At 43.6% G+C, this 25142-nt stretch overlaps 1 protein-coding gene and 1 pseudogene across 1 annotated transcript in view; one reads left to right on the top strand and one right to left on the bottom strand.

Annotated features, from left to right (window-relative positions):
- The window catches only part of LOC133761774 (chromatin remodeling regulator CECR2), a 151660-nt gene that overhangs the window by 105308 nt on the left and 21210 nt on the right, over positions 1–25142 (bottom strand). The window lies entirely within an intron of this gene.
- LOC133762421 (POU domain, class 5, transcription factor 1-like) lies at positions 18229–19293 on the top strand (annotated as a pseudogene).

Below are 25142 nucleotides of genomic sequence, written 5' to 3'. Positions count from 1 at the left end.
TCCAGCCTCAAGTCCAAGCTTAAGAAAGCACTGCTCTCATATTACTTCACGCATCTGGGGATGACATGAAATACAAACTCCTTCCCCTCCCTTCTCCAGCCCACACCTAACAATTGCTGATTCAGAATTGGAAGCCAGAAGTACAAGAGCCCAACACTTAACTCAATTTAGGGAAACATTAATTACCCTCAAACAAAAATAGGAGCTCACATTTGGTGCCCAACATTTAAATTCTCCTCCCTTTCCTCCTCTAGAGTATGAACACCAGCTATTTATACAACCTGTTCCTGATCGAGGACGGGTACTGTGTGGGGAACCTCTCCTGACAAACCCAGTCAACAATGCACAAACAGGTCAGAAGTAAGTGCAGAAGGCATTGCAACTTGAGAAAAGGGTTGTCAGAATTAGCACAAACGGCAGTTTTTCAAAATCAGTTACCCAAAAAGCAGCTAATTAATTCAAAAGGATCAGTCTTGTAGCTTAAGCATCTGATGAAAGACCATTAAGCAAGCTTACTAAAACACATGTCAAAGGTAAGAACAGACAAGCAGCATGTAAAGAATTCTTAATTAATCCAAGTCTTTCTGTGTCACTCTTTTTATTTGGTGAACTAGACGCAGGTAATGTTGTTGCTATAATAAAAGTATTGTGTGTTGTATTACTGTGCATGGAGCTTTATTTACAGCCTGAATTAAGCTTTAACTGCAATGAAGCATAAATAAAATAGCAAACCTAACACCAAGAAACTGAAGGAGCCAAGAGTTTACCTTTTTAAATGTTAATTTCTTTGAACTGAAACAGAAATTGCACATACTTGGGGGGGTCCCATGTGATGTTCAGATATATATATATATAGTAACATTCAAATCAGGGTGCCTGCATCTATTGAAACATTCATCACTTCTTAGCTTTTTGAAAAATGTAAGTACACTGTTATCTATAGTCACCCTAATGTGAAATGAAACTTCCCAAACTATTTCTCCTGTCACATTGTACCTGTCCCAATCTTCCCTCCCTTCTACTTTTGCCCAGCCTCTGGTAAGCAGTATTCTACCCTCAACTCCTATAAGATCAACTTTTTTAGATTCCACATGAGTGAGATTGTCTAGGACTTGTCTTTGTGTGCTCACCTATCTCACTTACTATAAAAAGTTGCAGTTCTATCCATGCTGTCACAATGATAGGATTTTGTTCTTTGTATGTATGGCTGAATGGTATTCCAATGTGTCTAAAATTAAATTTCCTTTATTCATTCATCATCTTGGCTATTGGCAATAGTGCTACAACAAATCTGACAGCGCAGATGTCTTCAACATACTGATTTATATATATATGTACATATATATGTATATATATTATTTTTAAAGATTTATTTATTTACTTGAAAGAGAGGAGAGGGAGATGGAGAGACAGGTTTTCTGCCAGGAGCCTGAACTTCATCCTAGTCTCCCACATGGGTGCAGGGGCCCAAGCACTGCTTTTCCCAGGCACATTAGCATGGACCCAGATCAGAAGCTGAGGAGCTGGAACTTGAACTGGCACTCACATGGGATGCTGGCATCACAGGCAACGGGTTAACACACTGCACCACAACACTGGTCCTAACATATTGACTTCATTTTCTTTGGATATGAGCATACCCCATGATGGGATTACTGGGTCATATAGTAGCTCTATTCTTCATTTGCTTAGGAATCTCCACAGTGTTTTCCATAATAGCTGTACTAATTTTTGTTCACACCAACAGTGTGTAAGGGTTCTCTTTTCTTTTTAAAAATGTTTATATTTATGTTTCACTTACTTGAAAAGCAGAGAGAGGCAGATATCTGCTAGTTCACTTCCCAAATGCCTGCAGTGCCAGGACAGGGGTCTTTCATGTGAGCGGCACAGCCACAAGCATGTGAGCTAGCATCTGCTTTCCAGAATACATTAGTAGGAAGACAGATCAGAAGTGCACTTGAACCTGGAACTCTGTTATGTGATGCAGGTGTCCATTAATTATGCCACTTTCACAGCACCACCTGCCCCAGGAATCCCTTTTCTCCACTCTCTGGGCAGCACATGTTACGTTCTGACAATAGCCTTTCTAACTGTAGTGACTGGAGTGAGGTGGTGGTATCTCATGGAGGATTTGATTTGGATTTACCTTTCCTGGTGCTCAGTACTTTTTTTTGTTTTTAAAGTTTTATTCATTTATTTGAAAGGCTGAGTTACAGAGAGGAGTCGGAGGTGGGGGGTGATCTTCCATCCACTGATTTACTCCCCAAATAGCAACAATGGCCAGAGCTGGGCCAATCTGAAGCCAGGAGCATCTTCCTGGACTCCCACATGGATACAGGGGGCACAAACACTTGAGCTATCTTCCACTGCTTTCTCAGGTGCATTAGCAGGGAGCTGGATTGGAAGTGGAACAGCCAGGACTTGAACTGGCGCCTATATGGGATGTCAGCACTGCAGGTGGAGGCTTTACCAGATACGCCATAGCACTGGCCCCACTCAGTACTCTTTAGACTGATCACTGAAAATGCATATACGCTATGGCCCCAAATCTACTTTATTATAGTATATTTCAGATCATCTAAGGTGTTAGTGGCTGTCTAATCAATATATTTGTTTAGCTATTTGTTTATTTGTTTGAAAGGGGGCAAGCCTCAGCTGCAAGGACAGCATCCCATATTGGAGGGCCTAGCTTGAGTCCTGGCTCCTTTGCTGATCCAGGTTCCTGATGATGCATCCTGGGAGGCAACAGATGATGGCTCAAGTTCTTGGGCTTTGTTATCCACATGGGAGACCTGGATGGAGTTACAGGGTCCTAGCTTCAGTCTGGCCCAGTCCTGGCTGTTGCAGGCTTCAGGGGAATGCAGATAGAAAATCTCCCAGACTCTTATTCAAGTAGATAAAAATAAATATTTTTTAAAAATCATGCCCGTATAGAAAGGAAAATAAATCTGAATTTAATTGAACTTAACTACCTATTTATAGGAGGATATGCTTGAGAGACAGGAACATGTTATGTGATTCAGTATGGATAAAATCAGCAACTTCCAAACTAGCAGCCTACAAAAAAAAAAAAAAGAAAGAAAAGAAAGACCTGGTTTTGCCAATAAATAAACTGCAGAAAAATAGGAAACCTATGAAGTTATAAAGGTTTAAAAGACAGCAACAACAAAAAGCATACGTAACACAAAACATGAATTTTAACCACTAGATTATGCCACTCCAAAAAGCAAGATCTACGTCATAGCTTTGATCTTGAAAAAATTTCTAGTACATAGTAAGCAATTAATAAATATTCCTTCAATTAATGCCTACAGCTAACACATAAATACAACAGACCCAAGTCGGCTGGTCAATTTGAAGATCAAAATAAATATATAACATTTTACAAATGGTCTTTATTCTGAAACATTCCAACTGTCCTCTGAAAGTACCTTTCATCCCTTAGCACACCCTGATGTAAAAGCAACATATTGGCAGGTGTGCTTTCCATGCCATCAGCTCAAGGACAGTAAGGCACAGGGAGAGTAAGGGGAGGCAAAACCTAAACCATGGAAAACACAATGGTGAAAAAAGCAAGGTATTTCTTCTGCACATTGAGGTTTTTACAACGGGATTCTAGTTTGGCATGGAAGGAAGACTGGAAGTCTTGGCTCCCACCAAACAACAAATAAAAAGCTGAACAAAGTGAAAAAGCAACAACTCTTCTTAGATTCAGCAAAGAAGTGAAGCATATGGAAAATTACTGTCCCCAAAATCGAGGAGAGAGCTGGGGAATGTAGAGACTCACAGCTGAACCAGACCACTTGTGAGGGAGAGTACTAAGTAGGAAAACCTAAACTGCAAGTAACAACTGCAGTTGGCTCAATGTGGATAAATTGGAGAGTTTTAACTCTAAGGAGACATACGTATGGGTTGGCAGGGAGTAGGGGTGGGGGATCTTTTGTATAACAGGGGTAAAAACATTCCCTAGTGTTTCCAAAAGGAACCACTTGAAATATGCCAGAGCACTTAACAAGGACTGCCCCCAGGACAAACTATTTAACCACAGCCTAACCCACTTCCAGTGGGATATTATAAAAGCCTAACTGGGGGAACTCTAATCCACTTTTGGCATGGGAAAGGTTGGGGGGTGGAGTGGAAGGGGACCTGCAACTGAAAAGCACTAGTGAGGTTCACAGTCCAGGGGCACAGGCTCACTAAGAGTAAGCCCCTAATCACAGGACCACAGAATTCTTGCTCTTCCCCCAACCTGTACCATCACAGACTAAAGGTCTGTTTACAGAAGTTCCTGTCACCTAGCACATCAGGTCCTGCTCTCAAGAAAAATTACAGGGCATACTGAAGGCAAAAAACACAATTAAAAGAGGCACAGCAGACATTACAATCAGTCCCAGATATGGCAGAGATGCTAGAAACATCAAACAGGAAATTTAAAACAACTAGGATTAATAAACTAAGGGCTCTAATGGGTAAAGTAGATGGCATGTAGGAATTGATGGGCAATGAAAGCAGAGATGGAAATTCTAATTAAGAACCAAAAAGAAATGCTACACATCAAAAACACAGTAACAGAAATGAAGAATGTCTTGATGAGCTCATCAGCAGACAGGAAGAAATGAAGAATTTCTGAGCTTGAGAACATCAAAGCAAAAAAAAAAAAAAAAGGATTTTAAAAAACAAAACAGCAACAACTGCAGGTCAACTACAAAAAGGTATAACATAAACCTAATGAAGTACCAGGAGGCAGAGAAAGAAAGAAGAAATATTTGAGGGGCCAGTGCTGTGGTGTAGTGGTTTGTAAAGCTGCTGCCTGCAGCGCCAACATCACATAATGGGTTCAAGTCCCAGCTGCTCTACTTCTGATCCAGTTCCCTGTTAATGGCCTGAGAAAGCAGGCCCAAGTGTTCTTGGCTTTGGATCAGCCTGTATTGGTCCAGCTCCAGCCATAGCAGCCATTTGGGGAGTAAACCAGTGGTTGGAAAGTTCTCTCTGTCTCTCCCTCTCTTTCTAACTCTGCCTCTCAAATAATTAAAAAAAGAAAGAAAGAAAGAAAGAAAGAAAGAAAGAAAGAAAGAAAGAAAGAAAGAAAGAAAGAAAGAAAGAAAGAAAGAAAGAAAGAAATATTTGAAACAGTGACTGAGAATTTCTTCAAATTAAGGTCAGATACCTAACCACCATTCTAGGAAGCTCCAGTGAACACCAAACACCAAAAACCTACCCCTAGACACATCATATTTAAACTACAGCAAATCAAAAAAGGGAAATCCTGCAGTACGTTAGAGAGACAGCAAGAGAAAAAAAAAAAAAAACTTACCCATTAAGGAACAAGCTAAGAAACATATCTAACTTCTTCTCAGGAGCCATGGAATAAGAAGAGAGTGGAATAACACACTGCTGGGGGCAGGGGAAATCAACACCCAAAGATTCTGTACCCTGTGAAATCATCCTTGTGAACTGAAGGAGGATAAGCAGTTTCTTAGTGGCAGGTATTTGGCACATTGGTTAAAAGACAGCTTGGGAAGCCTGCATCCCGTATCAGAGTGGCTGATTTGAGTGCCAGCTCGGCTTCCAATTGCAGCTTCCTGGTAACACGTGCCCTAGGAGGCAGCAAGTGTCTGCTCAAGTACTTGGCTCCCTGCCACTCACATGGGAGACCCAAACTGAGTTTCTGGCTTCAGCCTGTTATGGCCCAGTCCTGGCTGTTGTGGGCATTTGGGGAGTGAAGCAGTGAGTGGGAGCTCTCTTTCAAAAAAAAATTCATTAATAAAAAACTGTTCAGACAAAAATTAAAAAGATTTGTGGTCAATAGATCTGCCTTGTAAGAAATGTTAAAAGGAGTTCTTAACAAAAGGGAACACCAATAAAAGTCAGAAACCTGAATCTACATCAAGAAGACCACTGGAGAACAAGTAAGTGAAAGTAAAATAAAAGCTTTTACTTTTTTAATTTTTAATTTAACAAGTAAGTTTGTTCAAAATAAAAGCTGCAACAATGTATTTGGTATAAGTTAAATGAATGACTCAATGATACAGGGGATAGGAGAAAGGAATCCTTACTATTTTGTTAACAAAAGATCTTTGACCTAGAGATGAGTTATATGAGAAATCTATGTTTTCTCTCAATTTTTGCTCTGAACCTAAAACTGCTCCCCAAAGGCTATTATGATAAAAATAATGAAGTAAATGCATGTGATAAACATTAAAAAGTGATTATAATGAGTAGAAATGAGCAGACAATTTAACTGGGGTGAGTGTTGTGGGGCACAAAGCCATTGCTTGTAATACCAGTATCCCATACCAGAGTGCCGGTTATGAGTCCTGGCTACTCCACTTCCAATCCAGATTGCTGGGAAGATTGCCAAAGATGGCCCAAGTATTTAGGACCCTGACACACACGTGGGAGACCAGAATGCAGTTCCTGACTCCTGGCTTTGGTCTACCCCAGACCCAGCTGTTGCATACATATGAGGAATGAACCAATAGATGGAAGATATGTCTGTAAGTAAATTTTTTAATTAATTTATTTATTTGAAAGTCTGAGAGGAGAGGCAGAGAGAGAAAAAGGTCTTCCATCCGCTGGTTCACTCCCCAACTAGCCAGAGCTGCGCCAATCCAAAGCCAGGAGCCAGGAGGCTCCTCCAGGTCTCCCACATGAGTGCAGGGGCCCAAGGATTTGGGCCATCTTCTACTGCTTTCCCAGGCCATAGCAGAGAGCCAGATTGGAAGAGGAGTAGCCGGGACTAGAACCAGCCGCCTGTGGCACTGGATTTTACCTGCTATGCCACAGCCCCTGTAAAATTTTTTTTTTTTTTTTTTTTTTTTTTTGGACAGGCAGAGTGGATAGTGAAAGAGAGAGACAGAGACAGAGAGAAAGGTCTTCCTTTGCCGTTGGTTCACCCTCCAATGGCCGCTGCGGCCGGCGCACCGCGCTGATCCGAAGCCAGGAGCCAGGTGCTTCCTCCTGGTCTCCCATGGGGTGCAGGGCCCAAGCACTTGGGCCATCCTCCACTGCACTCCGGGGCCATAGCAGAGAGCTAGCCTGGAAGAGGGGCAACCAGGACAGAATCCGGCGCCCGGGACTAGAACCCGGTATGCCAACACTGCAGGTGGAGAATTAGCCTATTGAGCCGGGCCGCCGGCCCCTGTAAATAAATCTTTAAAAAAAATTCTTTAATCAAAATGTTGACAATTATATGATGCTTTCTCATTCCATAACATAATCGTATTTACATATAACTCAACTGATGACTAGAAAGACCAAAAAATACTTTAATGGACAAATTTCCATGTAATTTTAACTAATGTTGTTATTTGCTTCATAGTTCACAATTGCTAATAAACAGAAAATTATTACAAAAATGCCACTAGTGAACCATAGTTGTCTGAGAGGAAGTAAAGAGCACAAAACACTTTCTTAATGTAACACAAAGACCACCCCATACCCACCCCAATACTTCAGTGTTGCCAGAGGCCAAAACCCTCCTGGCTATTCTGCTTCTGATCCAGCTTCCTGCAAATGCATCCTGGCAGGCAGCAGATAATGGATCTAAGTACTTGGGCCCTGCCACCCACATGGGAAATCCAGATGGAGTTCCTGGCTCCTAGCTTCAGCATGGCCCAGCCATGACTATTACAGGCATTTGTTGCCATATAAATTATTAAAATATAAAGAATGTCCCTCTTTTGTAAGAGAATATATATATAACAGCAATGTCAATGTGACATATGTACCAACAGACTTCAAAAGATTTCATACTGGAGCAAATATCTAACCAAACAGTTAAGATGCAGGTTATGATGCTCACATCCCATACTGGGCTATCTGGGTTCAAGACCCAAATCAAGCCCTGAATCCAGCTTCCTGCTAATGGAGAGAGACTCTGAGTGGAGTGGTGATAGCAGAAGTGATTAGGTTTCTGCCCCCTACAAAGGAGACCTGGACTGTTTCAGCTCCTGGCCAGTCCAGTCCTAGCTCTGTGGGCATTTGGGGAGTGAACCAGTGGATAGGAGCTCTCCTCTCTCACCTTTCAAAAGCAAAAAAAAAAAAAAAAAAAAAAAAAAAAAAAATGCAGAGTTACAGAGAGGGAGAGGGAGAGGGAGGGAGGGAGGAGGAGAGGAAGAGGGAGAGAGGGGGAGGGAGGGTGAAGGAGGGAGGGGGAGAGAGAGAGAGAGGTCTTCCATCCACCGGTTCACTCCCAAATGGCTGCAATGGCCAGAGCTGGGCCAATCGAAAGCCAGGAGCCAGGAGCTTCTTCTGGGTCTCCCATGTAGGTGCAGGGGCCAAGGACTTGGGCTATCTTCTACTGCTTTCCCAGGCCATAGCAGAGAGCTGGATCAGAAGTGGAGCAGCCAGGTCTCAAACCCATAAGCATGCCGGCACTGCAGGTGGTGGCTTTACCCACTACACCACAGCACTGGCTCCAAAATACATTTTTTTTTCATTTATTAAACTTTTATTTAATGAATATAAATACATTTTTTTAAAATTGTTATGGGGCTGGTGCTGTGGCGCAGTGGGTTAACGCCCTGGCCTGAAGTGCCGCGCCGGTTTTGAGACCCGGCTGCTCTACTTCCTGTCCAGCTCTCTGCTATGGCCCCGGATAGCAGCAGAAGATGGCCCAAGTCCTTGGGCACCTGCGCCCACCTGGGAGACCCGGAGGAGGCTCCTGGCTCCTGGCTTCAGATGGGCGCAACTCCGGCCGTTGCAGCCATCTGGGGAGTGAACTATCGGATGGAAGACCTCTCTCTCTCTCTCTCTCTCTCTCTCTCTCTCTCTCGGCCTCTCCTCTGTCTATGTAACTCTGACTTTCAAATAAATAAATAAATCTTTTTAAAAAAAATGTTATAATGGGGACTGGTGCTGTGGCATAGTGGGATAAACCACCGCCAGCAGCACCAGCATCCCATATGAGACCTGTTTGAGTCCCAGCTGCTCCACTTCCAATCCAGCTCCCTGTTAATATGCTTAGGAAAGCAGAGGAGGACAGCCCAAGTTCTTGGGCCCCTGCACCATTGTGGGAAACCCGGATGAAGCTCCTAACTACTCCTTTCTTCAGCCTGGCCTAGCGTGGTCTGTTATGGTCATTTGGGGGAGTGAACCAGAGAATGGAAGACTCTCTCTCCCTGTCTCTTCCTCTGTCTTTTTAACTCTGCCTTTCAAATAAATAAATAAATAAATGAATAAATAAATAAATAAATAGGGAGGGAGGGAGGGAGGGAGGGAGGGAGGGAGGGAAGGAAGGAAGGAAGGAAGGAAGGAAGGAAGGAAGGAAGGAAGGAAGATTGTTATACAACTGTTAAAGATAGCTTCAAGAATTTCTCTTACAAAAATAACTATAAATGTGAAAAGTTTACATCCACTGGTTCTATTTTTTAAAGGAAACAAAGCCACAGGAACAATCTAAGGGTCCAAACTGGAAGATTCAGATAAATCATGACTACCCATAGGAAATACCAAGATCTGAACAACAGCAACCTAGAATGAATGAGACCAAAATCCTAAAATATCACACGGGCTTTACCCATTTTATCAGAGGGTTAGTAAATTAGAGTTCATCAATTTTTAGAGCCAAGGAAACAACTACCGCCCCCCCCCCAAAAAAAAGGGATTAAAAAACATCTAAGAAAGGAAAACAACTTATGAGATATATATTCCATATTCTTTTTTTTTTTTTTTAAGATTTATTTATTTTTACTTGAGAGTCAGAGTTACACAGAGAGAGGAGAGGCAGAGACAGAGAGAGAGAGGTCTTCCATCCACCGGCTCACTCCCCAATTGGCCGCAACTGCGCAGATCCGATCCGAAGCCAGGAGCCAGGAGCCTCCTCCGGGTCTCCCACGCAGGCGCAGGGGCCCAAGGACTTGGGCCATCCTCCACTGCTTTCCCAGGCCACAACACAGAGCTGGATTGGAAGCAGAGCAGCTAGGACTAGAACGGGCCGGCACTTAAGGCCAGGGCGTTAACCCACTGCACCACAGCACCTGCCCCTATTCCATATTCCTGACTCACAAAACAAAAAAGAATTTCTAAATCCACTATTAATAATCATTTTGAAGATTTGCTAAAGCCTACCTTTGATTCCAGATGTACTAACATCCGTCACATGAAATCAAACACCATTATTTGTTATAGAGACCAGAAAGCCAAACAGTTCTAAACTGTATTATAATAAAAGTCTTCTTGTGTACCTAGTGTTTGGCATGTAGATGCTGCACCATCAGTATTTTCTGGAATACAAAATGCTGGATTTTCCAATTTCTACTAAAATTGGGAAGTATCATAGGTCACACTTCCTTCCAGAGTTCTGCTGTTTGGCCATTAAATTTTGTGATGTACACTACTCATGTATTTTAGACATAATATTAAATTATATGCCTACTCTACATTAACACATTTTGGGGAGCAAACAAGACAGTCTGACTCTTTTATCATGTAAGTTTCATCTTTCCTTATTCTAGTTCATGGTAAAAGAACTGATTTCAAATACTGTATTATACTTTAGTTTTGTCCTCTGTATCCTTTCATATGAAATTATTTCTGAAAGTGAATTTAAATTTTACTGAGTGCCCTGAGATTCACAACATCATAAAGTAACTAGAGAAATCCTAAGATTTTATGAAATTGAGGATTATAAATCGCTGTCTTGGAACTATCCAGAAAATGTTATTTGGGGATATCCTCTAGAGAAACATACAAAATATTTTCAAAGAAACTAAGACCTATGTTTTACTGCCAGGACTCTAATGAATCATACCCAAAATGCCAGCCTTGTATCAGTTCACACTGGAGTTCTCTGTAAGTTGCACAATTCTTTACTAGAAATCTATAGCTGAAAGCAGTTCACTTAATGTTCCTGCTTCAGCAGCTGAATGGAATTAAAACACTGGGCCTAAGGCCAGAGAAGAATGTTGAAATCAAGGAGAAAAAACGATAAAAAGTCCATAACGCAGACTAAAAGCCAAAAACATAAAAAGGGGAAAAAAGTGCTTATTTATCCATTCATTTTAAAAACATTTTAAGTGCCCACTGCTAGGCACTGTAAGCACTAATACAAATGGCTTCTAAATAAATTAACCATTCATCTTACATACATTCCATATAACCCATGTATGAGACAATTTAATTAAAAATATTTTTACACTGTATATAGGAAGGTCTCACCTTATGAACCACATTTCAAAAATTCATCACTGATACATCACTAAAAAAGGCTAACAGCAAATTAATAACAGACCCAGGGGAATACAAACTATAATCTCCTCCTAACTCCCCCACACACTCCAACTCATCACCTCCACCATTTTAGTCCCATCCTAGACAGCAGGTGAAGCTATGAGTAAGAACATTACAAAAATAACCTTGCAGGGGCTGACACTGTGGCACAGCGAGTTAAAGCCCTGGCCTGAAGTGCCAGCATCCCATATGGGTGCCGGTTCGAGACCCAGCTGCTCCACTTCTGATTCAGCTCTCTGCTGTGGCCTGGGAAAGCAGTAGAAGATGGCCCAAGTCCTTGGGCCCCTACACCCACATGGGAGACTGGAAGAAGCTCCTGGCTCCTGGCTTCGGATCGGCGCAGCTCCAGCCGTTGCAGCCATCTGGGGAGTGAACCAACGGATGGCAGACCTCTCTCTCTCTCTCTGTAACTCCAACTTTCAAATAAATAAATAAATCTTTAAAAAAAAAAAAAAAACCTTCCATCTGCTCAAAATTCTTTAGGTGTACTACTTGCTAATTTAGAGAATTCACAATCAATAACAAAGTACTTAGAATATACTTCAAACTACTAAAATCAAGAAGAATCTCTGTGCTCTGAGAGACCTAAAATGATTAAGAACCCTTCTGCCAAATACATGTGCAATCTGGACTACTCTAGAGCAGTTTACAGATCAGGTAGAAAAGCAGGTCCAAAACAACAGTCTAAATTCCAATGGGGGACCGGTGTTTCTGTGGTGCAGTTGGTTAAGCCATGTGCTTTTAATGCCAGAATCCCACATAAGAGTACCAGCTCAAGTCCTAGTTCAAGTTCCAGCACTCCACTTCCAATCCAGCTTCCTGCTAATGCACCTGGGAAGGCAGTGGAAGGTGCACAAGTACTAGAGCTCCCGCCATCCACATTGGTAAACTAAGATGGAGTTCCTGGATCCTGGCTTTGGACTGGCCTAGATCTAGCTGTTGTAGACAATATGTGGAGTAAACCAGCAGATAAAGGATCAGTTTCTCCCTCCCTCTTGTTCTGCCTTTCAAATAAATACATCCTTAAAACAAACAAAAATGAAGACCAGACATAAGGTCCTGAAGCAAAGGTGATCCTCACTCACACCAAACACTTTGCCGTGCTTCACAAATCCATCAGCTTCATCAAGTGAGACAATCACAGCACAGACAGCACACTGAGGACATGCTGAAGAGTATGATAAGCCACCAAAATACACTCTGAATCTTTAAGGGTATTTGCCTGGAAACAGTGAAATCTTATAGAGTCACAGCCTCTGCTGTTGTCAATTCACATCTTAACCTATTTCCCTCTACACTCTGGCTTTCAAGGTCAGAACTATAAACTTGCTTGCTTTGTTCTCCAGCCTATTCTCCCTGACAAGAATAATTTTCTGACCCTGTTCCCTTTATAGGAGGCCCATATTCCATTACAGATAACCTTCATCTAAACTAGCCCCATGACAGACTACAGGCAGATCTAATCCCTGCAAAAAGCCAATCTCAAACAAGGTCAAAGGTGTACAATTCAGGCTGGCCCAGCCTGGGCAGTAGTGGCCATTTAGGGGAGTGAAACAGTGGATGGAAGATCTCTTTCTCTGCCTCTGTGTTGCTCTGCCTAATTAATTAAATTAATTAATCTTTTTTAAAAAGGCATACTGGTGACAATTACTATTACTCTATTTACTTTGGGAAGCCTAAATAAATAGAAATGAGCCTTCTCCAATCATTTCTAGCTGTAGTCAATAGATAAGAACACTAGAGTCCAGCCTCAGCTCTGGATCATCCCTTAGTTGACAATGAGGCAAATTATTAGAATGTTAGTCATGACAATCAGAAACATTATTTTAAGGCAGGTGCTGTGGTGGGATGGTTAATCCATACTTTGGGACACCAGCATCCCATTTCTGAGTGCCTGGGTTCAAACCCCTGCTCAGCTCTACCTCTCAATGCAGCTTCCTCCTAATGAGTACCCTGGGAGACAACAGAGGACAACCTACGTATCTGAGTCCCTAACACTCACTTAGGAGACCTGGAACCAGTTCCAGGGGCAGGTGTTCACCCTAAAGGTTAAATTGTCAATGTCCCACACTGAAGTACCTGGGTTTGATTCCTGGCTCAGGTTCCTCACTCTCGCTTCCTGCCCAAGAAACTGGGTTCCTGACAACCACGTGGAATCCATGTGGATCACTTGGATTGCATGTCAGGATCCCAACTTTAGCCCCAGTTCTTGCACAAATTGGAGGAGTGAACTAGTATATCAGAACCCTGTCTCCTTCTCTCTCTCCCTCTCAAATAATTAAAATACAAAACCAAACATCACTTTACAAAATCAGCTGGAAAATAACCTTGACAATAGAAATTTCACTATGAATTTTTTTTTTCCTAAGGAGAGACTCATGTGCATACATGTACAAAGATGCCATCTCATAACTGTTAAGATTGGGGAAACCTATATGTCCAATACAGAAATGGTTAAATGACAGAATAACCACATCTGAATTATAATAGTGTAAATCTACATAGTAACATGAAAAATATTCATTATCCATCACTTCTAAAAAGTCATAAAACATTCTTAAAGTTTTTTGCTTTTTTTATTTATTGAAAAGACAGAGACACAGTAAGAGACAGACAAAAATATCCCACATGGGGCTGGCGCTGTGGCGCAGTGGGTTAATGCCCTGGCCTGAAGCGCTGGCATTCCATATGGGCACCAGTTTGAGACCTGCCTGCTCCACTTCTGATCCAGCTCTCTGCAATGGCCTGGGAAAACAGTAGAAGATGGCCCAAGTCCTTGGTCCCCTGCACCCGTGTGGGAGACCTGGAGGGAGCTCTTGGCTCCTGGCTTCAAATTGGGCAACTCAAGCCGTTCGGCCAATTGGAGAGTGAACTATCGGATGGAAGACCTCTCTCTCTCCCTCTCCCTCTCTCTCTCTCTCTCTTTTTTTTTTAAAGACTTATTTATTTGAAAGAGTACACAGAGAGAAGGAGAGGCAGAGAGAGAGAGAGAGAGAAAGAAAGAAATATCCCACATGTTGTTTCATTTCCCCAATTCCCAAAACAGCTGGGACTAGGCCAGGCAAAAGCTAGGAACCCGAAACTCAAGCATGGGTTCCCATGTGGGCAGCAGGGACCCAACTACTTGGACCTACCAGGGCATATATTAGCAGGAAGCTGGAATCAGGAGCAGAACCAACCCAGGCACCTCAATATGAGATACAAGCGTCTCAAGTGTTTTAACCACTGTACAAATACCTGCCCCCAAAAAGAATTTTATCTCATGCTCATAAATTATAAGGACATCACCTATTCTTAAAATACGTGTTATTTTGTTTTCTTTTGCTTATTTCAATTTTCTGAAATTTTCACAATAACCTGTTTTGCGAGGAAAGGTATTGTGTTGAATTTTAATATTTATTTAAAATTTAATAAAAGAACCAAAGTGCCATGGGTCTGTATTTACAAATAAATGGACAGAGTATATATATTAAAGAGTGACCTAATCCAAGTATTCTGTTCTTCTCACCTTGTCTCTATACTTAGCATTTCCAAGTCTATTTGCTCCAACCTGATAATTATTTTCATTGAAACTCAGCTTTCACATCCTATGTCCATTACGTCACATTCTTACACTCAGGGGAAGCCCAGATGGATCTTTCATGCTGGATTGGACAGCAGGAACTGATGGACTCATTCCAAAGTGCTAAACCACCATCTGCAGCCTTCTGCTAATTCTCTGCATCTCATCTGTCCCATTCCCAATTCTTTTTATATACCCATTGCACAAGTAATCAACATTTGCCCTCCAGGTCTCTTCCCATAAGGTAGGTAGAAATAAAATAAGGGATTAAATTATTCTTATAAAAGCAATGCCTTCACATTACACTTTCAATCCAAAAAAATTACTGTGTGTCTAATGCAAAAGTCCATGCAAGGCAGAGTACAAGATACTAAAAAGTTTAATACATACTAATTACAAAGAACTTAGTGTCTAACTGATAAAACAGACTTCAAAACTATGAAGCAATAAGAGAATGGTTAAGTCTTAGGCTGTCTACTTACCATCTGCTGAAGTTGGCCCTCCTGGTTCTAAATCCAATTTTTTAAAAGATGTTATTTACTTGGGCGCCAGCACATGGCATAATAGGCTAAGCCTCTGCCTGTGGCGCCGGCATCCCAGATGGGCACCGGTTCTAGTCCCGGCTGCTCCACTTCCAATCCAGCTCTCTCTGTTCCAACCTGGAAAAGCATAGAAAACAGCCCAACTACTTGGGTCCCTGCATCCACGTGGCAGAACTGGAATAAGCTCCTGGCGCCTGGCTTTGGATCAGCTCAGCTCCAGCCATTGCGGCCATTTGGAGACTGAATCAGCAAATGGAAGATCTCTCGCTCTCCGCTCTCTCTAACTCTGCCTTTCAAAGAAATCTTTAAAAAAAAAAAAAAAGTTATTTGAAAGGCACAGAGAAACAGGAAAACAAACACACCAAAATATTCCTTCCTCTGCTTCACTCCCCAAATGGTTCCAACAGCCAGGGAAGGAGCCAGGCTGAAGCCAGGGGCCTGAACTCCATCTAGGTCTCCAACCTGGGTGGCAGGGCATCTTGTACTGCTTTCCCAGGCACATTAGCAGGGAGCAGAACAGGGCCAGCACTGTGGCACAGTAGGCTAAGCTCACACTTCCAGCGCCAGGATCCCCTATGGGTGCCAGTTCATGTCCCGGCTACTCCTCTTCCAATCCAGCTCTCTACTAATAGCCTGGGAAAGCAGAAGATGGCCCAAGCTCTGCGGCCCCTGCCACCTGTGTGGGAGACGTGGAAGCAGCTCCTGACTTGGGATTGGCTTAGCTCTGACCCCAGGTGCTCAGTCTTTATGAGAACAGAAAGTGGCTACAACACAGGCTAACAGAGAATGGTACACGGCAAAACCATAGAAGCAAAAAGACTTTGTGGGAGTCCTTATATACAATGGAAAGAAATTAAGAATGTTTGCTAAATGCAATAGAAAGCCATTAGAAGCTTTTAGGTAGTATTGAGAATATAAGAACACGTGTTTCAGGAGCCAGTGCTATGGCAGTGCAGTGCCAGCATCCCATATGGGTGCCAGTTCAAGGCCCAGCTGCTCCATTTTCAATCCAGCTCTCTGCTATGGCCTGGGAAAGCAGCAGAAGATGGCTGAAGTCCTTGAGCCCCTGCATCTGTGTGGGAGACCCAGAGGAAGCTCCTGGCTCCTGGCTTCAGATAGGCCCAGTTCCAGCCATTGCTGCCATTTGGGGAGCAAACCAGCATATGGAAAAGCTCGCTCTCTCGCACGCTCTCTCTCTCTCTCTCTCTGCCTCTGCGTAACTTTGCCTTTCAAATAAATGATAAATATTTTTTAAAAAGAATATGTCTTTTTATTTAAAAAGTAATAAAAAATAGGTGCTAAATTAGTTAATCCAAAATACATTTACATTTAGCTATAGGACAAATTAATATTTGGGATGCATCATCTTTACCTCTCCCTATTCTTTTATTTGAGGTGAAACTAACATCAATTTCTAATACCAAACACATTAGCATAAGGATACTAATTCAGGACCTGGAAAGGAGGTTCAGAAACATCCCTGGTGAGAGAAAAATCAGTACAGGATTAAAAAATCGCTAGAGATGTCCAACAAGAATGCTGAGGTAACAACATGTGGGCTAGAATTTCAGACTTTAAACATCTCATTTAAAGAAAGATGGCTTTCTGGGGGCCGGCGCCGCGGCTCACTAGGCTAATCCTCCGCCTTGCGGCGCCGGCACACCGGGTTCTAGTCCCGGTCGGGGCACCGGATTCTGTCCCGGTTGCCCCTCTTCCAGGCCAGCTCTCTGCTGTGGCCAGGGAGTGCAGTGGAGGATGGCCCGAGTCCTTGGGCCCTGCACCCCATGGGAGACCAGGAGAAGCACCTGGCTCCTGCCATCGGATCAGCGCGGTGCGCCGGCCGCAGCGCCTACCGCGGCAGCCATTGGAGGGTGAACCAACGGCAAAAGGAAGACCTTTCTCTCTGTCTCTCTCTCACTGTCCACTCTGCCTGTCAAAAAAAAAAAAAAAAAAGAAAAGAAAGATGGCTTTCTGGTTACTGTGGCAGTGGTCACATAAATAAAAATGAAACAGAGGGTGAAGACAGATGAATGGCTTGTCCAAACCACACAGTTACATGAAAAGAATGAACAGGGAAGCCAGGTTCACTCTCATGGCTTCCTATTCTGTGTTCTTTCCAGAACAACCCCCCCCCACACACCCACACACACACAAATAACATAAGTAAGTTAGAATCCATAGAGATAGACAGCAGACTAGTGAGTGCCAGCCAGCTGGGACTCAAACTAGTGCCCATACAGGATGCTGGCAATGCAGGCAGCGGCCTTACCCACTATATCACAATGCTAGGCCTAGTTATATAGATGTTACCTCAATTTAAAAAATAACTTGAAAAGAAGTGATTACCTGTACAGCTGATGACAGGAGTGTCAATCACCAAAGGCCATGTTTTGCAAACATGTTCTCATCTAAAAACTCAAGATGAGCTGGCTTCAGCCCAATATTTCCCAAACTCAGTACTGCTCTGAGATTTCAGAGCCTGGATTTTGTTGTTTGCTGCTGCTGTTGTTCCAACCAGCTGTTATGCATTGCAGGGTATTTGGGACTATTCCCTGGCCCCTATACACTGGCTTAATTCCATTCCCCTGATAAATGGCAACAAAAATGTCTCCATAGGCTCAGGTGGTACAGTGGACTTATGAAGTCCCAATCTACTCTGCTTCCAATCCAGCTCCTAGCTAATGTACCTGGGAATGGAGTAGAAGACAGCTCAAGTAGTTGGGACCCTGGCTCCTGGCTTTGGCCTGGCCTAGTGAACCAACATAACCAACACATGAAAGATCTCTCTTGATCTCTCTATTGCTCTGCCTTTCAAATAAATCCTTTGAAAAAGTTTCCAGAGTCTCCTGGAGAGCCCTTATTTCACCAGGCCCGGGGGGCCCTCTTTCCCCCATGGCGGGACACCTGGCTTCAGACTTTGCCTTCTCGGCCCCTGCCGGGCGGTGGAGGTGATGAGCCTCAGCCAGGCTGGGTGGACCCCTGGACCTGGCTGAGCTTCCAAGGCCCTCCCGGTGGGCTCGCCATCCGGGCGCCAAGGTGTGGGGGATTCCCGCGTGCCCACCGCAGTATGACTTCTGCAGAGCAATGATTCACTGCTCCACTGCTTGCAGCTCGCCGTGGGCCTGGTGCCTCAGGGCGGCCTGGAGACCTCTCAGCCGGAGGGTGAGGCAGGGGGAGGGTGGGGAGCTTGTCAGAGGGTCCCTCCCCTGAGCCCTGCACTGCGCCTCTTGGTGCTGTGAAGCTGGAGGAGGAGAAACTGGAGCACCAAACCCCCGAGGGGTCCCAGGACATGAAAGCTCTACAGAAAGAACTCAAGCAGTTTGCCAAGCTCCTGAAGCAGAAGAGGATCACTCTGGGCTACACTCAGACCAACGTGGGGCTCACCCTGGGGGTTCTCTTTGGAAAGGTGTTCAGCCAAACCACCATCTGTGGATTCGAGGCCCTAAAACTCAGTTTCAAGAACATGTGTAAGCTGCGGCCCCTGCTGCAGAAATGGGTGAAAGAGGCCGACAACAACGAGAACCTTCAGGAGATTTGCAAAGTGGAGACCCTCATGCAGGCCCGGAAGAGAAAGCGAACGAGTATTGAGAACTGAGTGAGAGGCAACTTGGAGAACATGATCCTGCAGTGCCCAAAACCCATGCTGCAGCAGATCAGCCACATAGCCCAGCAGCTGGGGTTCGAGAAAGACGTGGTCCGAGTGTGGTTCTGTAACCGGCGCCAGAAGAGCAAACGATCAAGCAGTGACTGTTCCCAATGAGAGGATTTTGAAGCTGCCGGCTCTCCCTTTGCAGGGGGGCCTATGTCCTTTTCTCTGGCACCGGGGCCCCATTTTGGTACCCCAGGCTATGGCAGCCCTCACTTCGCTACCCTGTATTGCCAATGCTCTTCCCTGAGGGGGAAGCCTTCCCCTCTGTGCCTACCCCTGCTCTGGGCTCCCCCATGCATTCAAACTGAGCTGCCCGCCCTTCCCAGGAACCTGGGGTGGGGGCAGAGGTCTGGGGAGATGCTAGGGAGAGAGAACCTGGGCTTTGGGGATTCAGTTCTTCATTTCACTAAAGCATTCGAAACACAAAGAGTGGGGCAAGGAGTTTTGGGAACTGGTTGGCGGGAAGGTGAGGTTCAATGATGCTCTTGGTTTTAATCCCCACATCACTTTGTTTTTAAATAAAGAAGCCTGAGACACAATGGGGGGGAAAAAAAAAACACCAAAAACAAAGTTTCCAGACACTGTCAAAGTCCTAAAAGGAGCAAATCACCCCCTGCTGAGACACATTTTTCGACAAAGTACCTAACTTCCCCTATATTTTAATTTCTTCAACCATTATCTCATACACTTAATATAAAGGAGATATTGAAATATGTTCATCTTATTCAAAACCCTTGCAATTCTGTTTCTAGTGTATGCTTTGGACATCACTTCTGAAGTATAATTCAATGTGGCATTCTCTTTTGTTTATCTCACACTACTAGGATATTACAAGAATATGTTGAACATAATTAAGGAAAGGATTTAGCACTGAAATCTCCTGGGGGCCGGCACTTTAGCCTAGAGGGTTAAGCCGTTGCCTGCAGTACCAGCATTAAACATAGGCAACGGTTCGAGTCACGGCTTCTCCACTTCTAATCCAGCTCTCTGCTGTGGCCTGGGAAAGCAGCATCTGTGTGGGAGACCCAGAAACTTCTGGCTCCTGGCTTTGGTTCAGCTCAGCTCCAGCCACTGCAGCTATCTGGGGAAAGGTTAAGCCAATGCCTGCAGGGCCAGCATCCCATATGGGCACCAGTTCATGTTCTGGCTGCTCCTCTTCTGATCCAGCTCTCTGTCAATGGCATGAGAAAGCAGTGGAAGATGGCCCAAGTACTTGGGTCTCTGAAACCAGGTGAGAGACCCAAAAGAAGCTCCTGACTTCAGATAGGCCCAGTTCCAGCCCTTGCAGCCATTTGGTGAGTGAATCAGCAGATGGAAGACCTCTCTGTAACTCTGACTCTCAAATAATAAAACTTTTATATAAAATAAAAGCTTTCAAAGCTACAGTCTCTGAACCTGCATTTTGTGTTTGTTTTGTTTGTACTCAATATGCCTCTTAAACAAAGTACTTTCCTTGGAAAATGACAGAAATATCTGCTTGTTTACCTCACCAGAGTTCTCAAGAAGGACTTCAGGCCCTTCCGTTTTCACACAAGAATATCCCAGGCATGACGGGCAGCAAAGAGTTAATTTAATTAGTTCTGTGTATGCTCAAAGAATTACAAACAACTTCATTTAATTATTAAGTAGCCAATCAGGTAATCTCTGTGGTTGATTAGCGCACTAATGAAATAATGTCTTCCAGTTCAAAGCTGTCATTCCAATCAGGAGACTGCTCTTCAGCTAGAAGAAAGAGCTGGCAGGATTTTCAGACCCACGCTAAGAATTCAGGCAAGAGGAAAATGAATTGTGTTCTTTCATTTCTGTAGTAAAAGATAAAAATTCTGAATTGACATTTATAGACTACTCCAGCCACTAACAGTACAGTATACACTGTTTTCAACTGGACACGAACATTTACCAAAGGAAATCATATGCTAGGATCAAAACAAGTCTCAATCAGTTTAAAAGGCTATAAGGAACACAAAGTATCTTTCCTGATTCCTCCCCACAAAGGAATTAAAATAAAAATCAACAAAAGCTCTCCAAAAAAGTTCTAAAATATTTTAAAATTTACACTTCCAACATATTAATATTCCTTAGAAAATTATGGGTTCAGGGGGCCGGCACCATGGCTCACTTGGCTAATCCTGCGGCGCCGACATCCCATATGGGCACCGGGTTCTAGTCCCAACAGCTCCTCTTCCAGTCCAGCTCTCTGCTGTGGCCCGGGAAGGCAGTGGAGAATGACCCTGTTGATTGGGCACCTGCACCCACGTGGGAGACCAGGAGGAAGCACCTGGCTCCTGGCTTCGGATCGGCACAGTGGCGGCCACAGCGGCTATTTGGGGGAAGGAAGACCTTTCTCTCTGTCTCTCTCACTGTCTAACTCTACCTGTCAAATACGTTAAAAAAAATATTATGGGTTCAGAAAGAAATAAAAAGGGAAATGTTCATTCAATGACTAAAGTCTTTTCCATAAGAAGAGGAACGAGAAAAAATGTCCAATCTGTCCTACTATCTGACATTTTATGCTAAGTTCTAGACAGTGCAATAAGGGAAGAAAAAGAAATAAGAGGCAAACTGTCTTTATTCACAGATAACATAATAATCTATGTAGAAACTCCAAGGGAATCTATTTTTAAAATCTACTAAAAGGATTTGAGGGGTCTGGCACCAACATCACAGTACCTGGATTTCATCTGGAGCTCTGGCTCCTGATTCCAGCTTCCTGCTATCGCAGACCCTGGAAGGCAGCACTGATGGTTCAAGTAATTGGTTTCCTGCCACCTGAGAGACCTGGATAGCATCCTGGCTCCAGGCTTCAGCCTTGCTCTGGCCCAGACATTGCAGGCATTTGGGGAGTAAAGCAGTGGATGGGAGCTCTGACTCTGTTTCTCTGCCTCTCATATACAATGAATAAATAATTTCAAAAAATAAAATAAAAACTGGCAAAGCTATTTTGGAAAACAAGTTTCTGTAAAGGTGGAAACATGGGACAGGTATTTGCACAGCAGTTAAGCTTCTGCTGGGACATCACAGTACCTAGGTTCAAGTCCCCATTCTGCTTCAGATCTAGTTTCCTACTAATGCATACCCTTGGAGACAATAGGTGATGGATGGCTCAAGTACTTTGGTCTCTGCCACCCACATGGGAAATGCAGGCCCAAACTGCATTCCTCGCTCCTGGTTTTGGCCTAACCCAGCTCCAGCTGTTGCAGGCATCTGGGAAGTAAACCAGTAGATAAATTTCAAAAATAAACAAATAAAATAAAAAATGAAGGGGTCAGCGCTGTGGTATAGAGGGTTAAGCCTCCGCCTACGGTGCAGGCATCCCATATGGACACCAACTGCTCCACTTCTGATCCAACTCCCTGCTAATGCAGCTGGGAAAGCAGTAGAAGATGGCCCAAGTACTTGGGCCCCTGCACCCACATGGGAAACCCAGATGAAAATCCTGGCTCTTGGGCTTCAGTCTGGCCCTGTCCTGGCTGTTGTAGCCACTTGGGTAGTGAATCAGTGAATGGAAGACATCTCTTTCTCTCAGAGAGAGAGAGAGAGAGAGAGTGCTGCAGCATAATGGGTAAAGTCTCCGCCAGCAGTGCCAGCATCCCATATGGATGCCTGTTCGAGTTCTGGCTGCTCCACTTCTGATCCAGCTCACTACTATGGCCTGGGAAAGACCTGGAAGAAGCTCCTGGCCCTTGGCTTTGGATCAGCACAACTCCTGCTGTTGCAGCCATCTGGGGAGTGAAACCCCCCCCCCTCTCTGCCTCTGTGTAACTTCGACTTTCAAATAAATCTTTTTTTTTTAAAAAAAAAAAGGCCAACAAATGAAATTAACATTAATGAGTTCATACTGATAATAACAGAGATATGACTAAATATAATGTAGTATGCTATGAATCTTGAAATTTTAAAAATGGAGAAAATTATTGCAATACAAGTAAATTCCATAGTTTAGTTAACAGTGCTGTACCACTGTTAATGTCTTAGTTTGGACAAATACGTCAGGTTTGTGTTAAGACTAAACAAAGGGAAGCTAAGTGACGAGTCTACAGCAGAGATCTGCAAACCACAACTCAAGGGCCAAATTCAGCCTACCACCTATTTTTACAAATAAAGTTTTATTGCAACAAAGCTATGCCCATTCATGTACTACTTGTCTATGACTGCTTTGGTCCTACATCAGCAGAGTAGTATAAGAAACACCATCAATAAAGCTTAAAATATTTATTATCTACCTCATTACAGGAAGTTTGCCAAGTTTGTTGAGCCCTGTAAGTTTTCTGTAAATCTAAAATGATTCTAAAATTTGAGAAAAAAATTTTAAGATATATTTGAAAGACAGAGTGATGGCGTATCTGTGTAGGCAGGAGGGAGCATTTCTTCCATCTGCTGGTTCAGTCCCTAAATGGCTGCAATAGCAAAAGCTGGTCCCCGCTTAAGCCAGGAGCCAGGAACTCTAGCTAGATCTCCCTCATGGATGGCAGGGGCCCTAGTAATTGGGTCTTGGGCTACCTTCTGCTGCCTTCCCAGGCACATTAGCAGGGAGCTGAGTGGAAGCGGAGCAGCTGGACTCCACCTAGCACTACAATATGGGATAACAGTGCTGCAATCAGTAACAGTTATTAACTGTTGCATCTCAACACCCCACATAGCCACAAAAAGTAAAATTTTTAAGTTTAACATTTACCTACCATATGACCTGGACATCCTAAAGTTATCCACACAAGAGTAATGAAACCACATGTCCCAAAAATAATACACAGATATGCAACATTAGGTAGAATGCACAAATTATACCCACACACTTGAATACTGAACAATAAAAAGGAAAAAACCGGAGTAGGTGTTGACTTGCTCCACTTCTGCTTCTGATTCAGTTTCCTGCTGATGCACCTGGGATGCAGCATATGGTGGTCCAAATACTAGGGTTCCCACCACCCACACCAGAGATTCCCACACCAGACTTCCCAGCCCCTGGCTTCAGCATTTAGGAAGTTAGCTAGTGGATAGAAGACATCTGTCACTGTGCATCTCAAAAGGGAAAAAAAAAATCCTCCAAAAAAAGAAACAAGAAATAAGCTACTGATACATGCTACAGCATGAAGGAATCTATGCCGAGTAGAAGCAGGACCAAAAGCAAACATAAAGATTGCCCACTATGCAAGTCAATTACAAAAATGTCTAAGAAATAAAAACTAATGTACAGTGACAGCACCTCAAGAGGTTACCTGGGGAAAACAGTGATGGGGAGATAGAGGAAGTGACTACACCTGCCACTAATGAGGGAAACCAGGATGGAGTTCTTGGCCCCTGGCTTTGGCCTGGTCCAATTCTGGCTCTTGTGAGGCATGTGGAGAATAAACCAGCAGATGGAAGATCTTTCTTCCCCTTCCTCCCTCCTTGTCCTTTGAAGATTTTTTCTTAATGTTAACTTAAGAATTATAACAAGCCTAATAATGAAAAAAATTACTATGTGAATATTGCTAGGCCAGCATTAAATGTAGGTCTCAAAATTTGAAGAGATGTACTTAAATTTTAAGATTTCTGGACAAACTTCCCCTTAAATTCAAAACCTGACAATTCAGAAAGAATTAAAGTATACTAAAACTTACTTAAGTAAGCTAAACAACTTTACCCTCATGGTACACTCGTTCCTGAAGGCTCTTAATGTTGATTCTCCCATTCAAAATTACCATTTACCTCCCTCCCTGACCCAGCAACTCCAAGCATCCCTCAGAAGCATCTTCCCAGAAGACCTTGGGCTTAGAACCACAAAAGACAAAGAAGTCAAACAAACTGTTTCAGCTGAAAATAAGAAAACAAACTCAGAAAAAGAAAGAGGTCTGCCAAGGTCCAAAAGCCAAAAGTTGGACCTAGAGCCAGGATGAGAGTGTGTTGTAGGGCCAGTGCTGTGGCACAGTGGGTTAAAGCCCTTGCCTGAAGGGTGGACATCCCATGAGTGCCGGTTCTACTCTGGCTGTTCCTCTTCCGATCCAGCTCTCTGCTATGGCCTGGGAAAGCAGTGGAGGATGGCCCAAGTGCTTGGGCCCCTGCACTCACATGGGAGACCTGGAGGAAGCTCCTGGCTTCGGATCAGCACCACTCCAGCCATCTAGGGAGTGAACCAGCAGATGGAAGATACCTCTCTCTGTCACAACCTCTCTCTGTA

This window comes from Lepus europaeus, chromosome 6 (assembly GCF_033115175.1).
Source record: "Lepus europaeus isolate LE1 chromosome 6, mLepTim1.pri, whole genome shotgun sequence".
Taxonomy (NCBI): domain Eukaryota; kingdom Metazoa; phylum Chordata; class Mammalia; order Lagomorpha; family Leporidae; genus Lepus; species Lepus europaeus.
This window is presented reverse-complemented; position numbering and strand designations above follow the sequence as displayed.